Source organism: Bos indicus, chromosome 7 (assembly GCF_029378745.1).
Source record: "Bos indicus isolate NIAB-ARS_2022 breed Sahiwal x Tharparkar chromosome 7, NIAB-ARS_B.indTharparkar_mat_pri_1.0, whole genome shotgun sequence".
NCBI lineage: Eukaryota > Metazoa > Chordata > Mammalia > Artiodactyla > Bovidae > Bos > Bos indicus.
The window spans coordinates 66,892,575-66,914,627 of NC_091766.1; the positions used below are offsets into that span (position 1 = coordinate 66,892,575).

Here is a 22,053-nt window from a genome sequence, read left to right on the forward strand (position 1 = left end):
TGTCTTGAATGACTCTGCAAGGCATGACTCATAACTTCATTGAGTTATGTGAGCCCCTTCACAAGGTTGTGATTAATGAAGGGAGACATGAATGCACAATTTATTTTGCATATCTGTGGATTTTTAAATTGCATTGTTTTGCTCTAACAAGAGATGTGTTGCAGTAAACATCTGTATATATGACTTTATATGCATGAGTATGCTACATCTCCATGGTAGAGTAATGACCTCTTGCTGTCAGGCTCTGTCTCTCTCAGTGGGTGTTGGCTTGTGCATTAACCATTACTCTCTATTTAGCTGTTTTATCAATAGCTAAACCACTATCATGTATTATGGTGTTTATATGCCTCAACATGTTACATACCCTAATTTGTTCATTCAGTAGTTGATAAATATTTATTGAATGTAATTTAGGTGCTAAACACTTTTCCAAGTGCTGGAGTTACAGCGATAAACTCAAAGTTTCTAGTCTCATGAAGGGTTCATTTTAGTAGAGAGTCTCAGACAATAAGTAGAGAAACAAAAGCTGATACTATTTTTTTCTTTCATACAAATTTGTATGAAGAAAAATAAAGTGGATAATGATGAGAGATGCTAATTACATGGAGTTGTCAGATAGAGCCTCTCCAAGGACTATCACTTGAGCACTGATTTGAATATGTGAATATATCACACATTTTGTCCTATTTGTATACCTAGATGTTATGTATGTTTCTGTACATCACTGGAAGATAAACATTACTCACCCCATTTTACATATTAGTAAACTGACACTGCTGCTACCGCTAAGTCACTTCAGTCGTGTCTGAATCTGTGCAACCCCATAGACGGCAACCCACCAGGGTCCCCCATTCCTGGGACTCTCCAGGCAAGAACACTGGAGTGGGTTGCCATTGACACTAAATATGTATTAGAAATGATTTTCAGCAGCAAGTAGCAGAACATCCATCTAATATTGAGTTAAACAGAATTTTTTTTTTTTCTAATGGAAAAGAACTCTGAGGAAGGAGGTAGCTCCTGACTCTGACTAAGGAACTCGGTGATATCAAAGTACTCATCTCTGATATTCTCAGCCTTCTCCTCTTAGACTTAGCTTGGCTTCCACATGAGGCATGCCTGCATTCCAGACAGAAGCAAGGATGGGGGAGAGGTAACTGTTCCACCCCATCTGTCTCTTATCAGGGAAGAAAGTAGGCTTGACAGTTGGCTCTGTAGTCTTTTTGAGAAGATCAGTGTCTCCTGACCACCTCTTTCTGTGGGGAAGACTGAGGAAACCTTCCTGTAATTAATCTTTGCCTTTTCAATGGAGAAAGATCATAAGGGAGAAAGTGGATGTGAGTGTCAGATTGGTGTTGGCTTTGCTGTGAATTATGCACCCAGCAGTGCATGAGGAGGCCAGGGTTCAGCTCAGTGCAGGCCATCGGGTGCCTCCGACTCTCTGCCACACTGAGAACTGCAGCATGCCGGGCCTCCCTGTCATTCACCAACTCCTGGAGTTCACACAAACTCACGTCCATCGAGTTGGTGATGCCATACAGCCATCTCATCCTCTGCCATCCTCTTCTCCTCCTGCCCCCAATCGCTCCCAGCATCAGTCTTTTCCAATGAGTCAACTTTTCACATGAGGTGGCCAAAGTACTGCAGTTTCAGCTTTAGCATCATTCCTTCCAAAGAAATCCCAGGACTGATCTCCTTCAGAATGGACTGCTTGGATCTCCTTGCAGTCCAAGGGACCCTCAAGAGTCTTCTCCAACACCACAGTTCAAAAGCATCAATTTTTCAGCAATCAGCTTTCTTCAGAGTCCAACTCTCACATCCAAACATGACCACTGGAAAAACCATAGCCTTGACTAGACGAAACTTTGTTGGCAAAGTAATGTCTCTGTTTTTGAATATGCTATCTAGGTTGGTCATAAGTTTCCTTCCAAGGAGTAAGTGTCTTTTAATTTCATGGCTGTAATCAGCATCTGCAGTGATTTTGGAGCCCCCAAAAATAAAGTCTGACACTGTTTCCACTGTTTCCCCATCTATTTCCTATGAAGAGATAGGACCAGATGCCATGATCTTCGTTTTCTGAACGTTGAGCATTAAGCCAACTTTTTCACTCTTCACTTTCACTTTCATCAAGAGGCTTTTGAGTTCCTCTTCACTTTCTGCCATAAGGGTGGTGTCATCTGCATATCTGAGGTTATTGATATTTCTCCCGGCAATCTTGATTCCAGCTTATGCTTCCTCCAGCCCAGCCTTTCTCATGATGTACTCGGCATAAAGTTAAATAAGCAGGGTGACAATACACAGCCTTGATGAACTCCTTTTCCTATCTGGAACCAGTATTTTGTTCCATGTCCAGTTCTAACTGTTGCTTCCTGACCTGCGTATAGGTTTCTCAAGAGGCAGGTCAGGTGGTCTGGTATTCCCATCTCTTAAAGAATTTTCCACAGTTTATTGTGATCCACACAGTCAAAGGCTTTGGCATAGTAAACAAAAAAATGGATGTTTTTCTGCAACTCTCTTGCTTTTTTGATGATCCAGCAGGTCTTGGCAATTTGATCTCTGGTTCCTCTGCCTTTTCTAAAACCAGCTTGAACATCGGGAAGTTCACAGTTCATGTATTGCTGAAGCCTGGCTTGGAGAATTTTGAGCATTACTTTACTAGCGTGTGAGATGAGTGCAATTGTGCAGTAGTTTGAGCATTCTTTGGCATTGCCTTTGTTTGGGATTGGAATGAAAACTGACCTTTTCCAGTCCTGTGGCCACTGCTGAGTTTTCCAAATTTGCTGGCATATTGAGTGCAGCACTTTCACAGCGTCATCTTTCAGGGTTTGAAATAGCTCAACTGGAATTCCATCATGTCCACTAGGTTTGTTTGTAGTGATGCTTTCTAAGGCCCACTTGACTTCACATTCCAGGATGTCTGGCTCTAGGTGAGTGATCACACCATTGTGATTATCTGGGTCGTGGATCTTTTTGTACAGTTCTTGAGTGCCTGATGAACTATGGAGTGAGGTTCGTGACATGGTACAGGAGACAGGGATCAAGACCATTCCCATAGAAAAGAAATGCAAAAAAGCAAAATGGCTGCCTGGGGAGGCCTTACAAATAGCTGTGAAAAGAAGAGAAGTGAAAAGCAAAGGAGAAAAGGAAAGATATATACATCTGAATGCAGAGTTCCAAAGAATAGCAAGAGATAAGAAAACCTTCTTCAGCGATCAATGCAAAGAAATAGAGGAAAACAACAGAATGGGAAAGACTAGGGATCTCTTCAAGAAAATCAGAGATACCAAAGGAACATTTCATGCAAAGATGAGCTCGATAAAGGACAGAAATGGTATGGACCTAACAGAAGCAGACAATATTAAGAAGAGATGGCAGGAATACCCAGAAGAACTTTACAAAAGAGATCTTCATGACCCAGATAATCATGATGGTGTGATCACTGACCTAGAGCCAGACATCCTGGAATGTGAAGTCAAGTGGGCCTTAGAAAGCATCACTACAAACAAACCTAGTGGAAGTGATGGAATTCCAGCTGAGCTATTCCAAATCCTGAAAGATGATGCTGTGAAAGTGCTGCACTCAATATGCCAGCAAATTTGGAAAACTCAGCAGTGCCTACAGGACTGGAAAAGGTCAGTTTTCATTCCAATCCCAAAGAAAGGCAATGCCAAAGAATGCTCAAACTACTGCACAATTGCAGTCATCTCACACGCTAGTAAAGTAATGCTCAAAATTCTCCAAGCCAGGCTTCAGCAATATGTGAACCGTGAATTTCCTGATGTTCAAGCTGGTTTTAGAAAAGGCAGAGGAACCAGAGATCAAATTGCCAACATCCGCTGGATCATAGAAAAAGCAAGAGAGTTCCAGAAAAACCTCTATTTCTGCTTTATCGACTATGTCAAAGCCTTTGACTGTGTGGATCACAATAAACTGTGGAAAATTCTTTAAGAGATGGGAATACCAGACCACCTGACCTGCCTCTCGAGAAACCTATATGCAGGTCAGGAAGCAACAGTTAGAACTGGCCATGGAACAACAGACTGGTTCCAGATAGGAAAAGGAGTTCGTCAAGGCTGTATATTGTCACCCTGTTTATTTAACTTATATGCAGAGTACATCATGAGAAACGCTGGACTGGAAGAAGCACAAGCTGGAATCAAGATTGCCAGGAGAAATATCAATAACCTCAGATATGCAGATGACACCACCCTTATGGCAGAAAGTGAAGAGGAACTCAAAAGCCTCTTGATGAAAGTGCAAGAGGAGAGTGAAAAAGTTGGCTTAAAGCTCAACATTCAGAAAACGAAGATCATGGCATCCGGTCCCACCACTTCATGGGAAATAGATGGGGAAACAGTGGAAACAGTGTCAGACTTTATTTTTCTGGGCTCCAAAATCACTACAGATGGTGATTGCAGCCATGAAATTAAAAGACGCTTACTCCTTGGAAGAAAAGTTATGACCAACCTAGATAGCATATTCAAAAGCAGAGACATTACTTTGCCAACAAAGTTTCGTCTAGTCAAGGCTATGGTTTTTCCAGTGGTCATGTATGGATGTGAGAGTTGGACTCTGAAGAAGGCTGAGCGCCGAAGAATGGATGCTTTTGAACTGTGGTGTTGGAGAAGACTCTTGAGAGTCCCTTGGACTGCAAGGAGATCCAGCTAGTCCATTCTGAAGGAGATCAGGCCTGGGATTTCTTTGGAAGGAATGATGCTAAAGCTGAAACTGCAGTACTTTGGCCACCTCATGTGAAGAGTCGACTCATTGGAAAAGACTCTGATGCTGGGAGGGATTGGGGGCAGGAGGAAAAGGGGACAACAGAGGATGAGATGGCTGGATGGCATCACTGACTCGATGGACGTGAGTCTCAGTGAACTCCGGGAGTTGGTGATGGACTGGGAGGCCTGGCGTGCTGTGATTCATGGGGTCGCAAAGAGTCGGACACGACTGAGCAACTGATCTTATCTGATCTGATCTGTGTGTTCTTGCCACCTCTTCTTAATATCTTCTGCTTCTGTTAGGTCCATACAATTTCTGTCCTTTATTGAGCCCATCTTTGCATGAAATGTTCCCTTGGTGTCTCTCATTTTCTTGAAGAGATCTCTAGTCTTTCCCATTCTGTTGTTTTCCTCTATTTCTTTGCATTGGTTACTGAGGAAGGCTTTCTTATCTCTTCTTGCTATTCTTTGGGACTCTGCATTCAGATGCTTATCTGTTTCCTTTTCTCCTTTGCTTTTCACTTCTCTTCTTTTCACAGCTATTTGTAAGGCCTCCCCAGACAGCCATTTTGCTTTTTTGCATTTCTTTTCCATGGTGATGGTCTTGATCCCTGTCTCCTGTACAATGTCACGAACCTCAGTCCGTAGTTCATCAGGCACTCTATCTATCAGATCTAGTCCCTTAAGTCTATTTCTCACTTCCACTGTATAATCATAAGGGATTTTATTTAGATCATACCTGAATTGTCTAGTGGTTTTCCCTACTTTCTTCCATTTAAGTCTGAATTTGGCAATAAGGAGTTCATGATCTGAGCCAGTCAGCTCCTGGTCTTGTTTTTGCTGACTGCATAGAGCTTCTCCATCTTTGACTGCAAAGAATATAATCAGTCTGATTTTGGTGTTGACCATCTGGTGATGTCCATGTGTAGAGTCTTCTCTTGTGTTGTTGCAAGAGAGTGTTTGCTATGACCAGTGTATTTTCTTGGCAAAACTTCTTTATCTGGCAGCAAAATTCGACTCTTGTATTCTGTGTTTATCAGATTTGGGGGGATAGTCATCATCTAGTACAGGATCTGGAGGAGGTGACTAATGCTACTGACAGGTCCTACTAAAATTTAATTGCCACCACACAGGAGGTTACAACGAAGTTTAAATGCTATATGACTAACATTGATAATATCACTCTCTGCTCTTTTAAGTGTAACTCCCAGACACTGGAATTTTTCTGGCCCATCTTTTCCTCTGATCAACCTATTGTGTCATAAGAGTTTGCCTATGATTGATGGATGATGTTACAAATCCATAGACCACAAGCATGCTGGCAGATGCAATTTAGATAGTGGATCACAGGGAAAGTACTAAAGCAAATGTGTATCTTTTGAAGAAATACTGATATAGTATTACTTGGGAGTTATCCAGAGTTACAGAATTCATCACACTTATTGAGTATCCTGTAGGTTATATCTGTTTTTACCTGTATGGAGTTATTCATTGTCTTTGCACAGCTAACGAAGAAAGTAATGTAGGGATAATTATTGCCATCTTACATGGCTAAACTAATACCTAGAAGAAACTAAATGATCTAACATATTAAAATAAGCTGAAATATTTTCTCATCATGTATTCCTCAATCTTACCCAAAAAAAAACAACAACACCCTACTCTGTTAACATAGATTCAATTACTCCCCTTCAGATGCTTGCCCTGAATTCTGAACTATCATTGGTGAGATACAGAATGATCATTCCTAGAATATATCTATTCACTTGCTTTAGGATATTCTAGAAGCCTTTCAAAGTGAAATGATTAAATGATTAACTGCTTAAAAACTATTTTCCAGCAATTTTCTAATTGAAGAAAAGAACAATCCATGCTTATTATCAAAGGGACAAACAATACAGATGTTTACAGAATACAACCTTAGTCACAGGTCTAAAAGATAAATACTATTTGCAGATTAATTTATATCCTTACAGACATTTTTCAGTAACCATTTGCAGTTGTTAATGATAATAACTATTATTGATATCACTACAAATGGAATATAATAGTGCTTTACAACTTTTGTTGCCTAAACTTTATTATGAAAATATATTAAGCTCTTTCCCTACCAGTGTATCCACATATACCTAATTAATTTTAATGACCACATAGTAGTTTATTTAAGGATGGTTTATGATTCTTACATTCACTTCCCTAATAATTGTAATATAGATTTTTCCTAAAAATTTTATTAACCATTATTGAACATATATATGTACCTTTAAGCAAGTGTCTATGGCACCCCACTCCAGTACTCTTGCCTGGAAAATCTCATGGACGGAAGAGCCTGGTAGTCTGCAGTCCATGGGGTTGCGAAGAGTCGGACATGACTGAGCGACTTCCCTTTCACTTTTCACTTTCATGCATTGGAGAAGGAAATGGCAACCCACTCCAGTGTTCTTGCCTGCAGAATCCCAGGGACTGGGGGGCCTGGTAGGCTGTTGTTTTTGGGGTCGCACAGAGTCGGACACGACTGACGTGACTTAGCAGCAGCAGCAGCTAGTGTTTTCATAGGAAAATTACCCAGAAGTGATGCTGATTTGTCGAAAGTAGTTGTGCTTAAAATTTTATAGATATTACAGAATTACCCTCCATCAGTAGTATAAGAGTGTCTATTGCTCTTCTCTTACCAACGCTAGGTATTATGCACTTTGTCATTGTTAATCTGAAAGATAAAGCAATTACGTATCTATCTTATTTTTCATTTCCTTAATTAATGGTGATCTCAATTATCTTTTCAAAGGATTATTGGTCATTGATGCTTTTGTCATTATATTTTTGTGTCCTTTTTCAATTAGATTGTTTTGTTTGATGATGAAATTCTTTAGATAGTGCAAATATTTACCATAGGTATATTACCTACATTGTCAATCTTTTGCCCCTCATTTGTCTTTTAGCTGTGTTTATAGTATCTTTTGGGTTTCCCTGGTGGCTCAGCTGGTAAAGAACTCACCTGCAATGTGGGAGACCTGGGTTTGATCCCTGGGTTGGGAAGATCCCCTGGAAAAGGGAAAGGTCACCCACTCTTGTATCATGGCCTAGAGAATTCCATGGACTTTACAGTCCATGATGTTGCAAAGAGTTGGACACAACTGAGCGACTTTCACTTTATTTTCATAGTGTCTTTTGCCATGCCAGTTTAAACTGTTTTATCTATTCAAACGTATCCATCTTTTTCTTTCTTAGTGTATGGTCTTATTGCTATGAAAAGAAAAATCAGAAACAGTCTCATTATATAGTAGTTTAAGTTGGAAATCCACTCGGGTGGGGCTTCAGCAATATGGGAGTTCACAAACTTGAGTAATTACCATTCTATGGCTGATATTTACCTACATCCATTTTCAGTGTAGACCAAACCAGAATTTAATAACCATAGCATATTTACACAAACTTTCTCATTCTCTAACCACTTAAAATTAGTTCTGAAAGATGAATGACTCGTTTTTTTAATATAGTCCCTTTTGAATTTAGCTCTAGTCTAAAAAGCTGAGAGTCAGTGGCCTACTTGCAAAACCTCAGGAGTAACTTAGAAAATTCTTAGAAAGTTTCATGCTTTTGTTTTCCCTAAATGATTTCTCTAGTGGATGACACTGTACCTCAACCCAAACCTGTAAATTATGGGTTTTCCAAATGAAGGGGATCTGAGTAAATGAGTCAGGTGAAAGAAGAAAGAAAGAAAGGTGGAAGATTGGCTCTGATATTTGGCCATTCAGCTAAATCTGCAAGTTAGTGAGGCAAGATGAATATAAATGATGCATGGAATAAAATGTATAGAATCTGTACCTGAGTAGTCTCTGATTATGAGCATGGAGTTTATAGTCTTGTAGGCCTGGCCTTGAATTCTGACTTCTCCATTTAATAATTATGTGAGACAAGTTGTCTAACTTTTCAAAGCCTTAGTTTCCTTCTGTAAACTAGGGGTAGTGCCTACAACTGCCATTACCTAAAGATCACTGATTTTATCATTTCTGACATTCATTTCACTGTTGGTTCTAAAGTCTGGGCAATCTGTTTTAACGTCAGTACACTCTGGCCTCAGGTGCAAGTACTATTTAAAAATCGTAGCAGATGAAAATGAGGGAAGTGAATAAAAACTGAGTAAAACTGCCATTAATTTGGCATTTTATAAGCAAGTTCTCCCTGGCAGTCAATTCATGCTGTCTGTTAAAGTAGCCCAACTTTTCATTTTTATATTATTTTTTACATCTCAATCTTTCGTGACTTAAAACTGATGACATCTGAATATTTCTCAGCCATTACTACATATTTATGAAGAACAGTTAATCTGTGGGAAAGTGGAGAGAGAGAGAAACCATAAAATTTTAGAGCTGAGTGATTTCAGCCTCGTGTATAGTAGAGGAAATTGAGACTCAGGCAAGTTTTGTTACTTGTCCAGCAACAAACATTAGTCACCATGATAAAAAGCAACAACTACAAACTTGTAATGCAGCACTGGGGGTTTTGGGGTGTTTCCTTTGTGTCCATGTAAGGGCGAGGAATGGGTGCAAGGTGACTTTCTCATCCAGACATCCTCTTTCTCCAGACTGTCAAGGGCCATCTAGATGTCCAGGAGAGCTGTTCCCACAGGTCCTGATGCACTAGGTGTCCATCAGCGTCCAGGGCACGGATAGGTACAGTTCACTCTGGACAGATAGCATCACTGAGTGTGCTGTTGAACCCAGTTCGTGTGCCAGACAGACTGAAATGTCATAGTTTGGAGCAGAGAAAGATTTTATTGCAGAGCCAAGCAAGAGAATAGGGTTTGTCTGTTCAAAAGACCTGTTGATGGTTTTCTAGGAAGAATTTTTATAGGCAATGTTTGAGGGTAGGGCTGCAGGGTACATGACCTTTATCTGATTGACTGGTGGGGAGGATTTAATAAGGTGATGTTCCAGGAATCTCAGTCATCAGTCTCATGGTTCTAACCCATCTGGGGGCTGCTTGTGCTCAGCCTGAAGTTACCGTCCTCCACCGGGGTGGGGGCATTAGTTCCTGTAGAGGAACTCAGAGATATGTATGCACTTCTCTCAAGGGAGAGCCACAACAGGGTCCCCCATCACTACACTCTTGTTTCTTTCTGTATTCCCTCACCCCCCAGCTAGTCACTGTTTGAATTGGCCCTTTGGGACTCATGGAAGGTGTAGGAGGCTGAACCTTTTTTCCTACAAACAAGGAATGGGGGACACAGAAATGTTCTTGTGCTTAGGAGGGCCCCATAGGGTCCTGCTTGGTTTCAGGGGAGCAGTGTGCTGGCAGTACGTATGGAGTTCCCTCCTGGACATAGGCTGCAAGGCCAGCTATTGGCAGCCTCAGTGAGATGATAAGCACTATTTATGTAAACCCAGTAGATGGGATGTTGGAGCTTGCTTGTTTCCCAGGGATGTGGAAGATAAACAGCGGACCCTCATGGGTTCACAGAAGATGGGAGGCCTCTTGAGGTGGCCTGTGTCCCTTTGGCAGCTCCTCCAGGTTTGATCCTCCTATCAGAGGCCACTCTGTCCCCTAATCCTCCTAGTAGCATCCTGATTCCTCCTTTTCCCCTCATCCCAGGATTTTATACCAGGGTAGAAAATTTTCCACTTTATTCAGCACATCGTTCCCAAAACCATTGCTACTTGTCAGTGAGACCACACATTTCCTGAAGCGGGAAATTGACTCTTCTGCATCATCCCCCTTAAGGAAATGACTACAGAGGGCCTCGCTGATGAGTGAAGAGGAAAACCTTAGAACAAAACCACAAACATGCTTGTGTGTCTTTCAACAGTATTGTCCTGCCCATATCAGCATCAGTATCATCAGCAGCACCATCATCACGATCACCGTGACCACCATCAAGCAAATACATTTATTGAGGGCTTATTGAAACTGCCAGCACACATTGTAAGTATGTCATTTTATTGCACAGGTTTGCTGTAGCATTGGTCCTATTATATTCTCCATTTTGTAAGTGAGAAAACTGAATCTCATAGGGATTAAAAAATTGCCTAACAGTGCTTCGCAACCAAGTGCTATTTTGTCACTAGGGACATTTGGCAATGTCTGGAGACAGTTTTGATTATCATGAATAAGAGACTCTTTCAGGCTACACATTGTATAATATATATCTAGCCCCCACAGCAAAGAATTTCCTGAAACAAAATATTAATAATACCCCAGTTAAGAAATTTTGGTGTTGTGTGATGCATTAGCAATTTGAAGAGCATTTTATCATGAATAAGTAATGAGTATTTAGCAAATGCTTATAGTATATTCAGAAAATTATGTTAATTCCTTATTAATCTACTTATGTGATAAATTCTAGCAATAGATTTTCAAATGTTAACACCATTCTTTCTTCCTGAGAAAAATTCTACCTCCTTTAAATATGATACTATTTATATGAAAATTTTAAGCATACAAAACAGTACTACTTTTATGAGAGAGAGAGAGAGAGATATATATGCAAAAATATCACTCACCTAGAGCCAGACATCCTGGAATGTGAAGTCAAGTGGGCCTTAGAAAGTATCACTACGAACAAAGCTAGTGGAGGAACAAAGCTATTCCAAATCCTGAAAGATGATGCTGTGAAAGTGCTGCACTCAATATGCCAGCAAATTTGGAAAACTCAGCAGTGGCCACAGGACTGGAAAAGGTCAGTTTTCATTCCAATCCCAAACAAAGGCAATGCCAAAGAATGCTCAAACTACCGCACAATTGCACTCATCTCACACGCTAGTAAAATAATGCTTAAAATTCTCCAAGCCAAGCTTCAGCAATATGTGAACCATGAACTTCCCGATGTTCAAGCTGGTTCTAGAAAAGGCAGAGGAACCAGAGATCAAATTGCCAACACCCACTGGATCATTGAAAAAGCAAGAAAGTTCCAGAAAAACATCTATTTCTGCTTTATTGACTATGTCAAAGCCTTTGACTGTGTGGATCACTATAAACTGTGGAAAATTCTGAAAGAGATGGGAATACCAGACCACCTGACCTGCCTCTTGAGAAATTTGTATGTAGGTCAGGAAGCAACAGTTAGAACTGGACATGGAACAACAGACTGGTTCCAAATAGGAAAAGGAGTACGTAAAGGCTGTATCTTGTCACCCTGCTTATTTAACTTATACAGAGTACATCATGAGAAACTCTGGGCTGGAAGAAGCACAAGCTGGAATCAAGATTGCCGGGAGAAATATCAATAACCTCAGATATGCAGATGACACCACCCTTATGGCAGAAAGTAAAGAGGAACTAAAGAACTTCTTGATGAAAGTGAAAGAGGAGAGTGAAAAAGTTGGCTTAAAGCTCAACATTCAGAAAACTAAGATCATGGCATCCGGTCCCATCACTTCATGGGAAATAGATGGGGAAACAGTGGAAACAGTGTCAGACTTTATTTTTGGGGGCTCCAAAATCACTGCAGATGGTGTTTGAGCCATGAAATTAAAAGAAGCTTACTCCTTGGAGGGGAAGTTATGCCCAACCTCGATAGCATATTCAAAAGCAGAGATATTACTTTGCCAACAAAGGTCCATCTAGTCAAGGCTATGGTTTTTCCAGTGGTCATGTATGGATGTGAGAGTTGGACTGTGAAGAAAGCTGAGCGCTAAAGAATTGATGCCTTTGAACTGTGGTGCTGGGGGAAGACTCTTGCAATTCCCTTGGACTGCAAGGAGTTCCAACCAGTCCATCCTGAAGGAGACCAGTCCTGGGTGTTCACTGGAAGGACTGTAGCTGAAGCTGAAACTCCAATACTTTGTGCACCTCATGCGAAGAGTTGACTCATTGGAAAAGACCCTGATGCTGGGAGGGATTGGGGGCAGGAGGAGAAGGGAACCACAGAGGATGAGATGGCTGGATGGCATCGCCGACTCGATGGACTTGAGTTTGGGTGGACTTTGGGAGTTGGTGATGGACAGGGAGGCTGGCGTGGGGTCACAAAGAGTCAGACATGACTGAGCAACTGAATTGAACTAATATGTAATAAAAGTATTTTTAAAAACCTGTAGCAGCAGATGCTTTACCAGCTGAGCCACAAGGGAATCCCAAGAATACTGGAGTGGATTAGTCTATCCCTTCTCCAGTGGATCCTCCCGACCCAGGAATTGAACTGGGGTCTCCTGCATTGCAGGTGGATTCTTTACCAACTGAGCTATTAGGGAAGCCGGTAGCAGAGAGAGACACACTAATTTCAGAATAACAGTTACTTCTGTAAAGGAAATAAATGGAAATCATGGAGAGAATTCTTTAATAAAGTCTTGCACCATTTTACATCTTTAAAAGTAGGTGTGAAGCACAGTGTAAACATTTGTTAAATCTGGGAGTGTGTATGGAATGCCTGATTCATCATTTTTCATATTTTTGGACATTTGAAATAGCTTATATTTGGAAAAAATGTAGAGCTAAAGAGAAATCTTAACTTTAAAAAAATTAATTGCAATGAAAATAGAGCTGAAATGGTATAGTGGCTAAATAGTAAATAGTAGCTGAAATGCCAGATCTGGGATTCAGAGTTAGGTGTAACTGCTTCCAGAGCCCACACTCTCAACTCCCACACCTTGTTACTTCTCCCACAGGAGCCAGTGCAGGAAGAAGTAATAGTGACAGGAGCAATGGGGCGCCAGACACTGTTCTCAGTAGCTGGTGTGTATTAAGTCATTTATTCTACCCCATGATCCTATGCAGGAAATACTCTTCTTTTCTTTATGTTGTAGATGAAGGCTTTGAGGGGCAGGTGGAGCATAAATCACTTGAAATCTGTTCTCTTAGTGTCTGTCATCTGCTCCTCCACCTCCATCCCGGAGGAGAGTCCATGAATGAGGGGTTCACAAGGGAGGAGCAATGTGTCCATCACTGGGTATAATCCTTGACACCACCTTCTTCCTCATCCCCTGTTTTCATCAATCACCAATCTTTCCTAAATCCCCAAACTGCCCACTTCTCTTCACCTCCACTGCCTGCTGCTCTTCTCCTCTCAGTTACAGTCATCTTCCACATGCCATAGCCTTTTGACAGCTCTCCCTGCTGTCTCTCCTATTCATCTTCTAGATCTGAGCAGAGTGCTTGACATGCAGATTGCATCCCCTAATTCCCCTTCCCCAGGCTTCACATGGTTGTTAAAATACGAAGAAAATCTTTAGTGTAAAGATCAGGCATGATCTAGGATATCAGGCTCCTTTCTTGTCCATCTTCCCTTGGGTTTCCAGCCACTTGGCTAAGCACTTTCACACCTGAGGTATGTCCCTCCCCACTTTTCTTTCCCCTTTGGTAACCATGAGTTTGTTTTTTTTTAATCTGTGAGTCTGTTTCTCTTTTGCATATATATTCATTTATATTAGTTTTTAGATTTCACATATAAGTGCTGTCCTCTAGTATTTGTCTTGCTCTGACTTATTTCACTAAGCACTTTTTTCTCTATAATATTCACAAGTTTAATTGAAAAAGTAACTAATTAAAGCTTGCTGGAAAACAAACACCATAACATGGGTCCCAAGCCTGTTTTCTCTATGAACGTATCTTCAGGGTGTAGAAAGTGCTTGGTGGGTAGTGGTGGTTTAGTCGCTCAGTCATGTCCAACTCTTTGTGACCCCATGGACTGTACCCTGCCAGGCTCCTCTGCCCATGGGATTTCCCAGGCAAGACTACTGGAATGGGTTGCCATTTCCTTCTCCAGGGGATCTCCCCGACCCAGGAATTGAATGAGTGTCTCCTGTATTGCCGGAGAAGGCAATGGCAACCCACTCCAGTACTCTTGCCTGGACAATCCCATGGACAGAGGGAGCCTGGTGGGCTGCTGTCTATGGGGTCTAACAGAATTGGACATGATTGAAGTGACTTAGCAGCAGCAGCAGCAGCTCCTGTGTTGCAGACAACCCCCTGCACTGCAGGCAGATTCTTTACCACTGAGTCACCAGGGATTCCCATAATAAATGTATATTGAATAAACGAAGGATTAAATGAATGAGTGGATGAATGAATTTGTTTTTCTCTATTGATGTGGTAAATGGACAGGAAGACAACTCCACTAGTCCACTGCCTGTGACCCCAGTTTGTCTCTTCCCTGTGATGTGGTGCATGGATCTGAAGGGTGAAAAGCTTGTCCAGAGTGGCCACCAAAAAGAAAGAGAAATATCAGCTTACTATCACAAGTCAAGGTTTGGAGGCCAGCAGGCTAGGAAACCAGGAAGTAAAGAGTGAAGAACTGAAGGTCATGGTGGATGTTTTCATGGCTGGGGGAGGGCCAGTCACATACAAGTGATTGGAATGCATACATCTATGAAAAGACCAACATGTGGCATAGTACATTTGTGTTTGGGGGTTCCATTTATGATTTCATTTGTCAAAGGATTAGTTCCAACATATTATTATGTATAAGAATCACATTTGGCTTCTGAAAAATGCAGAGTCCAGCGCATATCTAGAAAGCAGTTCTGAATCAGTACGTTCAGATGGACCAGAGCCCAAATATCTGCATCAAAATAGTAAATAAGAGTGGAGATGGGATGGAACACTGGAGGAAAACACAAACAGTTTTAAAAATCCTTGACCAATTACAAACTTTTGATTTAGTGGAAGCACCAGTCATGGTGTCCATCTTCAAGCATGGCGACTGTGTCACTAGATTCCCTTAACAAGGAGGGTGATGTCACTATTACACCAATGAAATGTGCTAACCAACTGTAGTACATAATGGCTTCTACTTCAACTCTTACATGATAAAAATTCATGTTGATTTTGCTTCCCTTGTCTAGACTCAGCCCTCACCAAGTATAAAGATCAACCCAGAACTTTTATGGTGATATCTTCTTAATTAAGCTCTAAAAAATATACCTGGGCTTCCCAGGTGGAGCTACTTGTAAAGAACCCTGCTGCCAATGAAGAAATTGTAGAAGACGCAGGTTTGATCCCTGGGTCAGGAAGATCTCCTGGAGGAGGGCATGGCAACTCACTGGAGTATTCTTGCCTGGAGAATCACATGGACAGAAGAGCCTGGTGGGCTACAGTCCATAGGGTTGCAAAGAGTTGGACACAACCGAAGTGACTTAGCACACATCCAAAACGGTATATATTGTCAGTCCTCCACCCTATAAATGCAAGAATTTCATGTTACTTTTACAAAATTATTATTCAGGAGCAGAACTGTTCCTTCATAGAGAGTGTTTTGGGGGGAAGTTAGACTTTAAAAAAAAGAAGATGGAAAGTGATGAGCAGAAAAGCTGCCTTTAAAAGAGTATTTACAATGAAGAAATTTCTATTTAAAGCTTGATTTAAAAACAACAACAACAACAAAAAACTGGCCTCTCAGATGACCAAACAGATCATAAAGCTGGCCTCATCCTGATTTCATTATCATGTAGCACAGTGTGTCTCCTAGGGGACTTGTATTTTCTTAGTCATGCAGCACTTCACAGCTGGGCTGAAAATGCTGCCACATTATTTTTGAATGCAAGAAACTTGTGATTCCAGACTCTCCTAGGATTTTAACTCTCTTGCCTGAACAGATTGACACAACAACAGATGGTCCACATTGGATCACTGCAACTACCTTGGATATTAAGGATCAAACTCTTCGGAATAACAACTAGTGCATTAGATTTTGTAGACAAGTTTCTAATGGACTGACGTATACTTGTGGAAAAAACAAAAACAAAACCAAAACCAGACTGAGCTCTATAGTAAAGCTATCAGCTTCTTTTTATAATCTTTTTTTATATTGAAGTATAGTTGATTAGCAGTGTTGTGTTACTTTCAGGTGTACTGCAAAGTGATTCATTTATACGTATGTATCTATCTATTATATTCAAATTCTTTGCCCATTTAAGTTATTACAGGATATTGAGCAGAGATGTCTGTGCGATAGAGAAGGTCCTTGTTGGTTATATATTTTACATATGGTAGTGTGTATATGTGAATATTGCTCCCAATTTATCCCTCCCCCTAACCAAAAGAAAACCCTTTAGTAACCATAAGTTTGTCTTCTAAGTCTCTGAGTCAGTTTCTGTTTTGTAAATAAGTTCATTTGTATCATTTTTTAATATTCTGCATGTAAGCAATATCATATGATGTTTGTCTTTCTCTCTCTGACTTGCTTCAGTTAGTATGATAATCTCTAGGTCTATCCACATTGCAAATGACATTATTTCATTCTTTTTAATGACTGGGTTATATTTCATCAAATATATGTACTGTATCTTCTTTATCCACTCCTCTCTCAATGGACATTTAGGTTGCTTCCATGTCTTGGCTGTTGTAAACAGCACTGCAATGAACACTGAGGTATATGTATCCTTATGAACTATGGTTTTCCTCAGATTTATGCCCAGGAGTTAAATTGCTGGATCCTATGGTAGCTCTAGTTTGTTTTATAAGGAACCTCCATACTGTTCTCTATAGTGGCTATAATAATTTACATTCCCACCAACAGTGTAGAAGAGTTCTCTTTTCTCCACACTCTCTCTAGCTTTTATTGTGTGTAGACTTTTTGATGATGGCCATTCTGACTGGTGTGAAGTAATACTTCATATTTTTTATTTACATTTCTCTAATAGTTAGCAGTATGGAGTATTTTTTTCATGTGCCTCTTGGCCACCTGTATGTATTTTTTGGAGAAATGTCTATTTAGATCTTCTACCCATTTTTTGATTTTTTTTTTTAAAATTAAGCTACATGAGCTATTGTAGAGTTTTGGAAATTAATCCCTTGTCAGATCATTTACAAATATTTTCTCCCACTCTGTGGGTTGTCTCTTTTATTGTTTATGGTTTCTTTTGCTGTGCAAAAGCTTTTCAGATTAATTAGGTCCCATTTGTTTATTTTTGTTTTTATTTCCATTATTTTAGAAGACAATTTGAAAAAAAGATACCACTGCAAATTATATCAAAGAGTATTCTTCCTCTAAGAGTTTTTGTAGTATCAGGTCTTACATTTAGTTCTTTAATCTATTTTGAGTTATTTTTGTGTATGATGTTATAGAATGTTCTAATTTCATTCTTTTAGATGTAGCTGTCTAGTTTTCCCAGCCCCAGTTGTTGAAGAGATTGTCTTTTCTCTATTGTATAGTCTTGCCTCCTTTGGTGTAGATTAATTGACCACAGATGCATGGGCTAATTTCCGGACTTTCTATTCTGTTCTATTGTTCTATAACTCTATTTTTGTGCCCGAACCATACTGTTTAGATAACTGTGGTATTGTAGTATAGTCTAAAGTCAGGCATCCTGATTCCTCCAGCCCCATTCTTCTTTCTCAAGACTGCTTTGGCTATTTTGGGTATTTTTGGTCTCCAAAGAAATTAAAACATTTTTTGTTCCAGTTCTGTGAAAAACGCCATTGGTAATTTGATAGAGATTTGGAGCAATATAAGCTTCTTAAGGGAATACAATACCTGCTCACATCTGTGCTGAGTAAATGCAGGAAGTTTAAGATGAATCCACATGACTATTCCTCCAGTCTCTGGTTGGGGAATATTACATCTCCAGGAACTGGATTCTGAGACAGAAATTAACGTGTATTACTTCAATTAATGAGGGCTGTTAAGATCAATATTTGTGGAATGGAAGGGAAAGAAAGATTGAGCAGATGGAGAAGTTAGGACATGATGCAGTTTCAAAGACGCCTCTGCCAACCTCATGGGGAGTTCTGAAGCTAGATTGGCTCTCTACCATTGTCCCTAAGTGAGACAAGGAAACTGAGCCTTTGATGCTCCTGCCTGGACCAGTCATTCATTGTAGGAAAGGTCACAAGGGCAATTCTAAAAGAGGGTTTATAGTTGAGTACAATAATGTGTTCTGGGTAATGCCCATCCTGGTGTTCTCTGCACTGGTGCTTGGGGTGCCTACTAAGGCTGGCTCAGATGAGAGTTATATGATCATGGCATGGACTCCTGGTGATGGAAGCTTATGTGGACTACTGAAGATTTCTAAACAGCTTCAAAGACACCTCTCAAAGGGCACTTAGTGCATGGACTGCAAATGTGATCACTAGTTTCATAACTCTTTTTTGTGCGTCTTAAAAATATTGAGCTTATTTGTGTTTGAAAAGAAAGATATGTAATGGGAGTATACAAAAATACTGTTAAGTCGCTTCAGTCGTGTCCGACTCTGTGCGACCCCATAGACGGCAGCCCACCAGGCTCCACCATCCCTGGGATTCTCTAGGCAAGAACACTGGAGTGGGTTGCCATTTCCTTCTCCAAAAATAATTCATCCAAAAAAATACACACACACACACACACACACACACACACACACAAAAACATCATCTCAGAACATATCAGTAACTCATGCTGGGCAGACTGGGAGACTGATGGCTTCTAAGCTGAGAAAGAATTGTCAGTGGCAGGAATTTAGCAGTTAAGAATGGCAGTGTATGAAAATCTAGTGGTCCAACTCACAAAATCCAAAGGGACACAGCAAACTCAGGCTCTCTCTGGATCCTTGTTCACCTTGGGAGGATTCCATCTGGTTCATAAGAGAGGGAGGGGTGACAGCAGGCAGAGGTTGTCTTCATGGTCCAGAGGATGGAGGAGAGGGAGCCCAGCTGGAAAAAGCCTCTGAACCTGGTGGGGAGAGGATGAAGTGTGAGTAAGGAATGGACAAGAGTCAGGGAAGGCTTGATGGCCTGGAGACAGAGCCCCAGGCTGCTTAGTTTGAGTCTGTCCAGTATGCTCTTTGGCACTGTTTATAATTTGTCTCACATACATAAAAGGTTTGCTGCCCCAATGAGATAAAAAAAATTTCAAGAGTAAAGACAAGGTTTCTCTTCTTTTATATCCTCCCTTTATTTGTAACAGTATGTGGGCTATTCTAAACCAATACTCTGGGGTCTGGCTGACTGGAAGGAAGGAAGGATAGAAAGAAGAGCACTGGGACTTCATGGTGGTCCAGTGGCTAAGACTCTGCGCTCCCAATCCAGGGGGCCCCAGTTCTATTTCTGTGCAGGAAACTAGATCCCACATGCCGCAACGAAAGATCCTGAATGCAGCAACTAAGACCCAGTACAAGTAAATAAATAAATTATTATTTTTTTTTTTTTAAGAAGAGACCTAAATGAAACAAAGGATTTTAAAACCCTCTAACCTGGGACACTCCTCTGCTTGTTCTTAATGTACATATTTCTATTTTGCTTCCAGTCTGAAATGTAAATATCACCCCCTTCCACTTTTCTTCACAATTCAAATTATACACTTTATCCCAAATATGCCTTCCCTTGCACCGTTCTTTTCCTATGGAGTACTCATCACAGTAGAGAAAGACGTATTTGTTTTGTGTTTTGCTGTTTGATCTCTGTTTCTGTTCAGACTGTCAGTGGTGCAAGGGGAGGGCTTTGTCTGTCATTCTACGTCATGTTTTCTGTCTGATGCATGTCTATATTAGTCAGTGATGTTTGAACAAATGAATGAAATGAAAGAAAAATGTAAAGAACTTCTTGTACTGGTGAGGAAGTAAATTGAAGAGTAGAAAGTTCTTGGTTACTGGATTTGTAGTGTATTTTACCTTTCCATGAATGAACTCAACATAAATCTGTCTGGACACTGAAGACAGTGTTTTCCAATCCCACTAGACTCATTTGTACTTGTAGGCTGGTAGGGTTCCATATTCACAGGGACCCAATCTAAACACGGCCGTTCACTGCCCTTCCTCTGGCCATCTCTCTCTCCAGGACACCTTTTGTCTCCCAGCGTGTCTTTTCTGTCATTTTATGTATAATTAACTCTGCCCGTGATAAGAATTTCTTTGACAGGTTTCCCAGCCAGTGGAGTAAATTTAGAGACCTAATTACCACATGCCTGAACTCTGGGCTCGCTTTGAGCCCTCAGCTATGATATTGCAGATGAATGACTTGGTCTGGCTGCTTTCTCGGGGGAAGGCTTTTTTGAAATTATTATGACTCCTATCTCCAAAGTATTTCAAATGCCAGCAATTGAGATTGGGCTCTGAAATTAGGATGTACTGGTTTTTGTACTTGACACAACCCTGAATTTTTGCAGTTTTTATTTCTGCCTTGAACAGAAAACCCCCAGTGAAGATGAGTAGCACAGCTGGGAAAACTTGTGTAGGCAGTTTTCAGTTTTCTTTTTCCCTTTGCCAATAGTAGAGAGAAAAGAAATAGGCTGATAAACAATTAGTGAGTTGCAGCTTATTTTTTCAATATTTTTTCCTATCTTAAAAAAAGTTCACTCTTTCAGGTTCTCTGAGATGACATGGATCAGTAATAGCAATGATGATAGTAGTGTTTGCCAAGGATTTCTCTGTGCTAGTCACTGCACAAAGCTCAACCATGTGTCTTAGGTCCTCTCATAGCTCCTGTTTTACTGATGAGAAAACTGAATCTCAGCACTTAAATAACTTTCCTACTAGCTGGCAGAGCTGTGACCCAGACACAGTTGTCTTGGAATCCACACCTCGGGCTTTTAATACTACACTCTTCTCTCTGTGATATGAAACTGCTTGGACTGATATTCTTGGCCAGAAAGATTTCAGAAACAGAGCTCCTATAGAAATAACATTTTCTCAGGTTTCCAAGGAAGGATAGTGGTCACCCTACAAACATTTTGTTTTAAAGAAAGTCAAACTTGTAAATGATCATAATTTTGGGCAGATTTTTACTTTAATGATAACTAAGTGTTACATTAATAACCCCCTAGAGTTACTGGGGCAGTTGTACTGAAAGTCCCCTAAACCTTCAAGTTGCGAATTTTCAAAGATGTGAACACATGTCTGGTTCCAGCAGCGAACCAGAACCCGTGTCATCAATGTCAGGCATGAGTGACACTGCTGCTTGCCCTCCGTCTCCTATTGCTGACCGTCCTTCAGCTCTACCGTTTCCCACCACTTCTCCCTTCTCCAGGCAGTAACTCTTCTTTGCTTGTTCACTTGATGCCAGCCCTTGTATGCCAGCTGTTGTACTGTATGTACTACTTTACTTTTCAAGGTGCTATACTTTACATTTAAAATGTTTAATTTTTTTTTTTTTTTATGTATTACTTGTGTGAAAAGTATTATAAATCTATTATATTACAGTACTATGTAGCCAATTGTGTTAGTTGGATACCTAGGCTAACTTCATTGGACTTAAAATGCGCTCTTGGATCAGAACTTGTTCGTTTATAGTGGACTTACTATATTGTTCTCTGTTCAATTCTTGAGTCGGGAAAATCCCCTGGTGAAAGGCTAGGCTTCTCACTCCAGTATTATTGGGCTTTCCTGGTGGGTCAGATGGTAAAGAATCTGCCTGCATTGTGAGAGACCTGGATTCAATTTCTAGGTTGGGAAGATCCCCTGGAGAAGGGAACCTGAATATTCACTGGAAGAAC

The 22,053-nt window shown here is 40.6% G+C and overlaps 1 protein-coding gene across 2 annotated transcripts in view; it reads left to right on the forward strand.

The window, feature by feature from the left end:
- Nucleotides 1-22,053, forward strand: part of SGCD (sarcoglycan delta) — a 1,105,251-nt gene that overhangs the window by 290,502 nt on the left and 792,696 nt on the right. Inside the window, exon 2 of one of the 2 annotated variants that reach the window (XM_070792124.1) lies at nucleotides 10,525-10,640. The exons of the other annotated variant lie outside the window; for it this stretch is intronic. The gene's annotated coding sequence lies outside the window, so the exon portion shown is untranslated. The remainder of the gene's footprint in view (nucleotides 1-10,524; nucleotides 10,641-22,053) is intronic. 2 annotated transcript variants of the gene reach the window in all.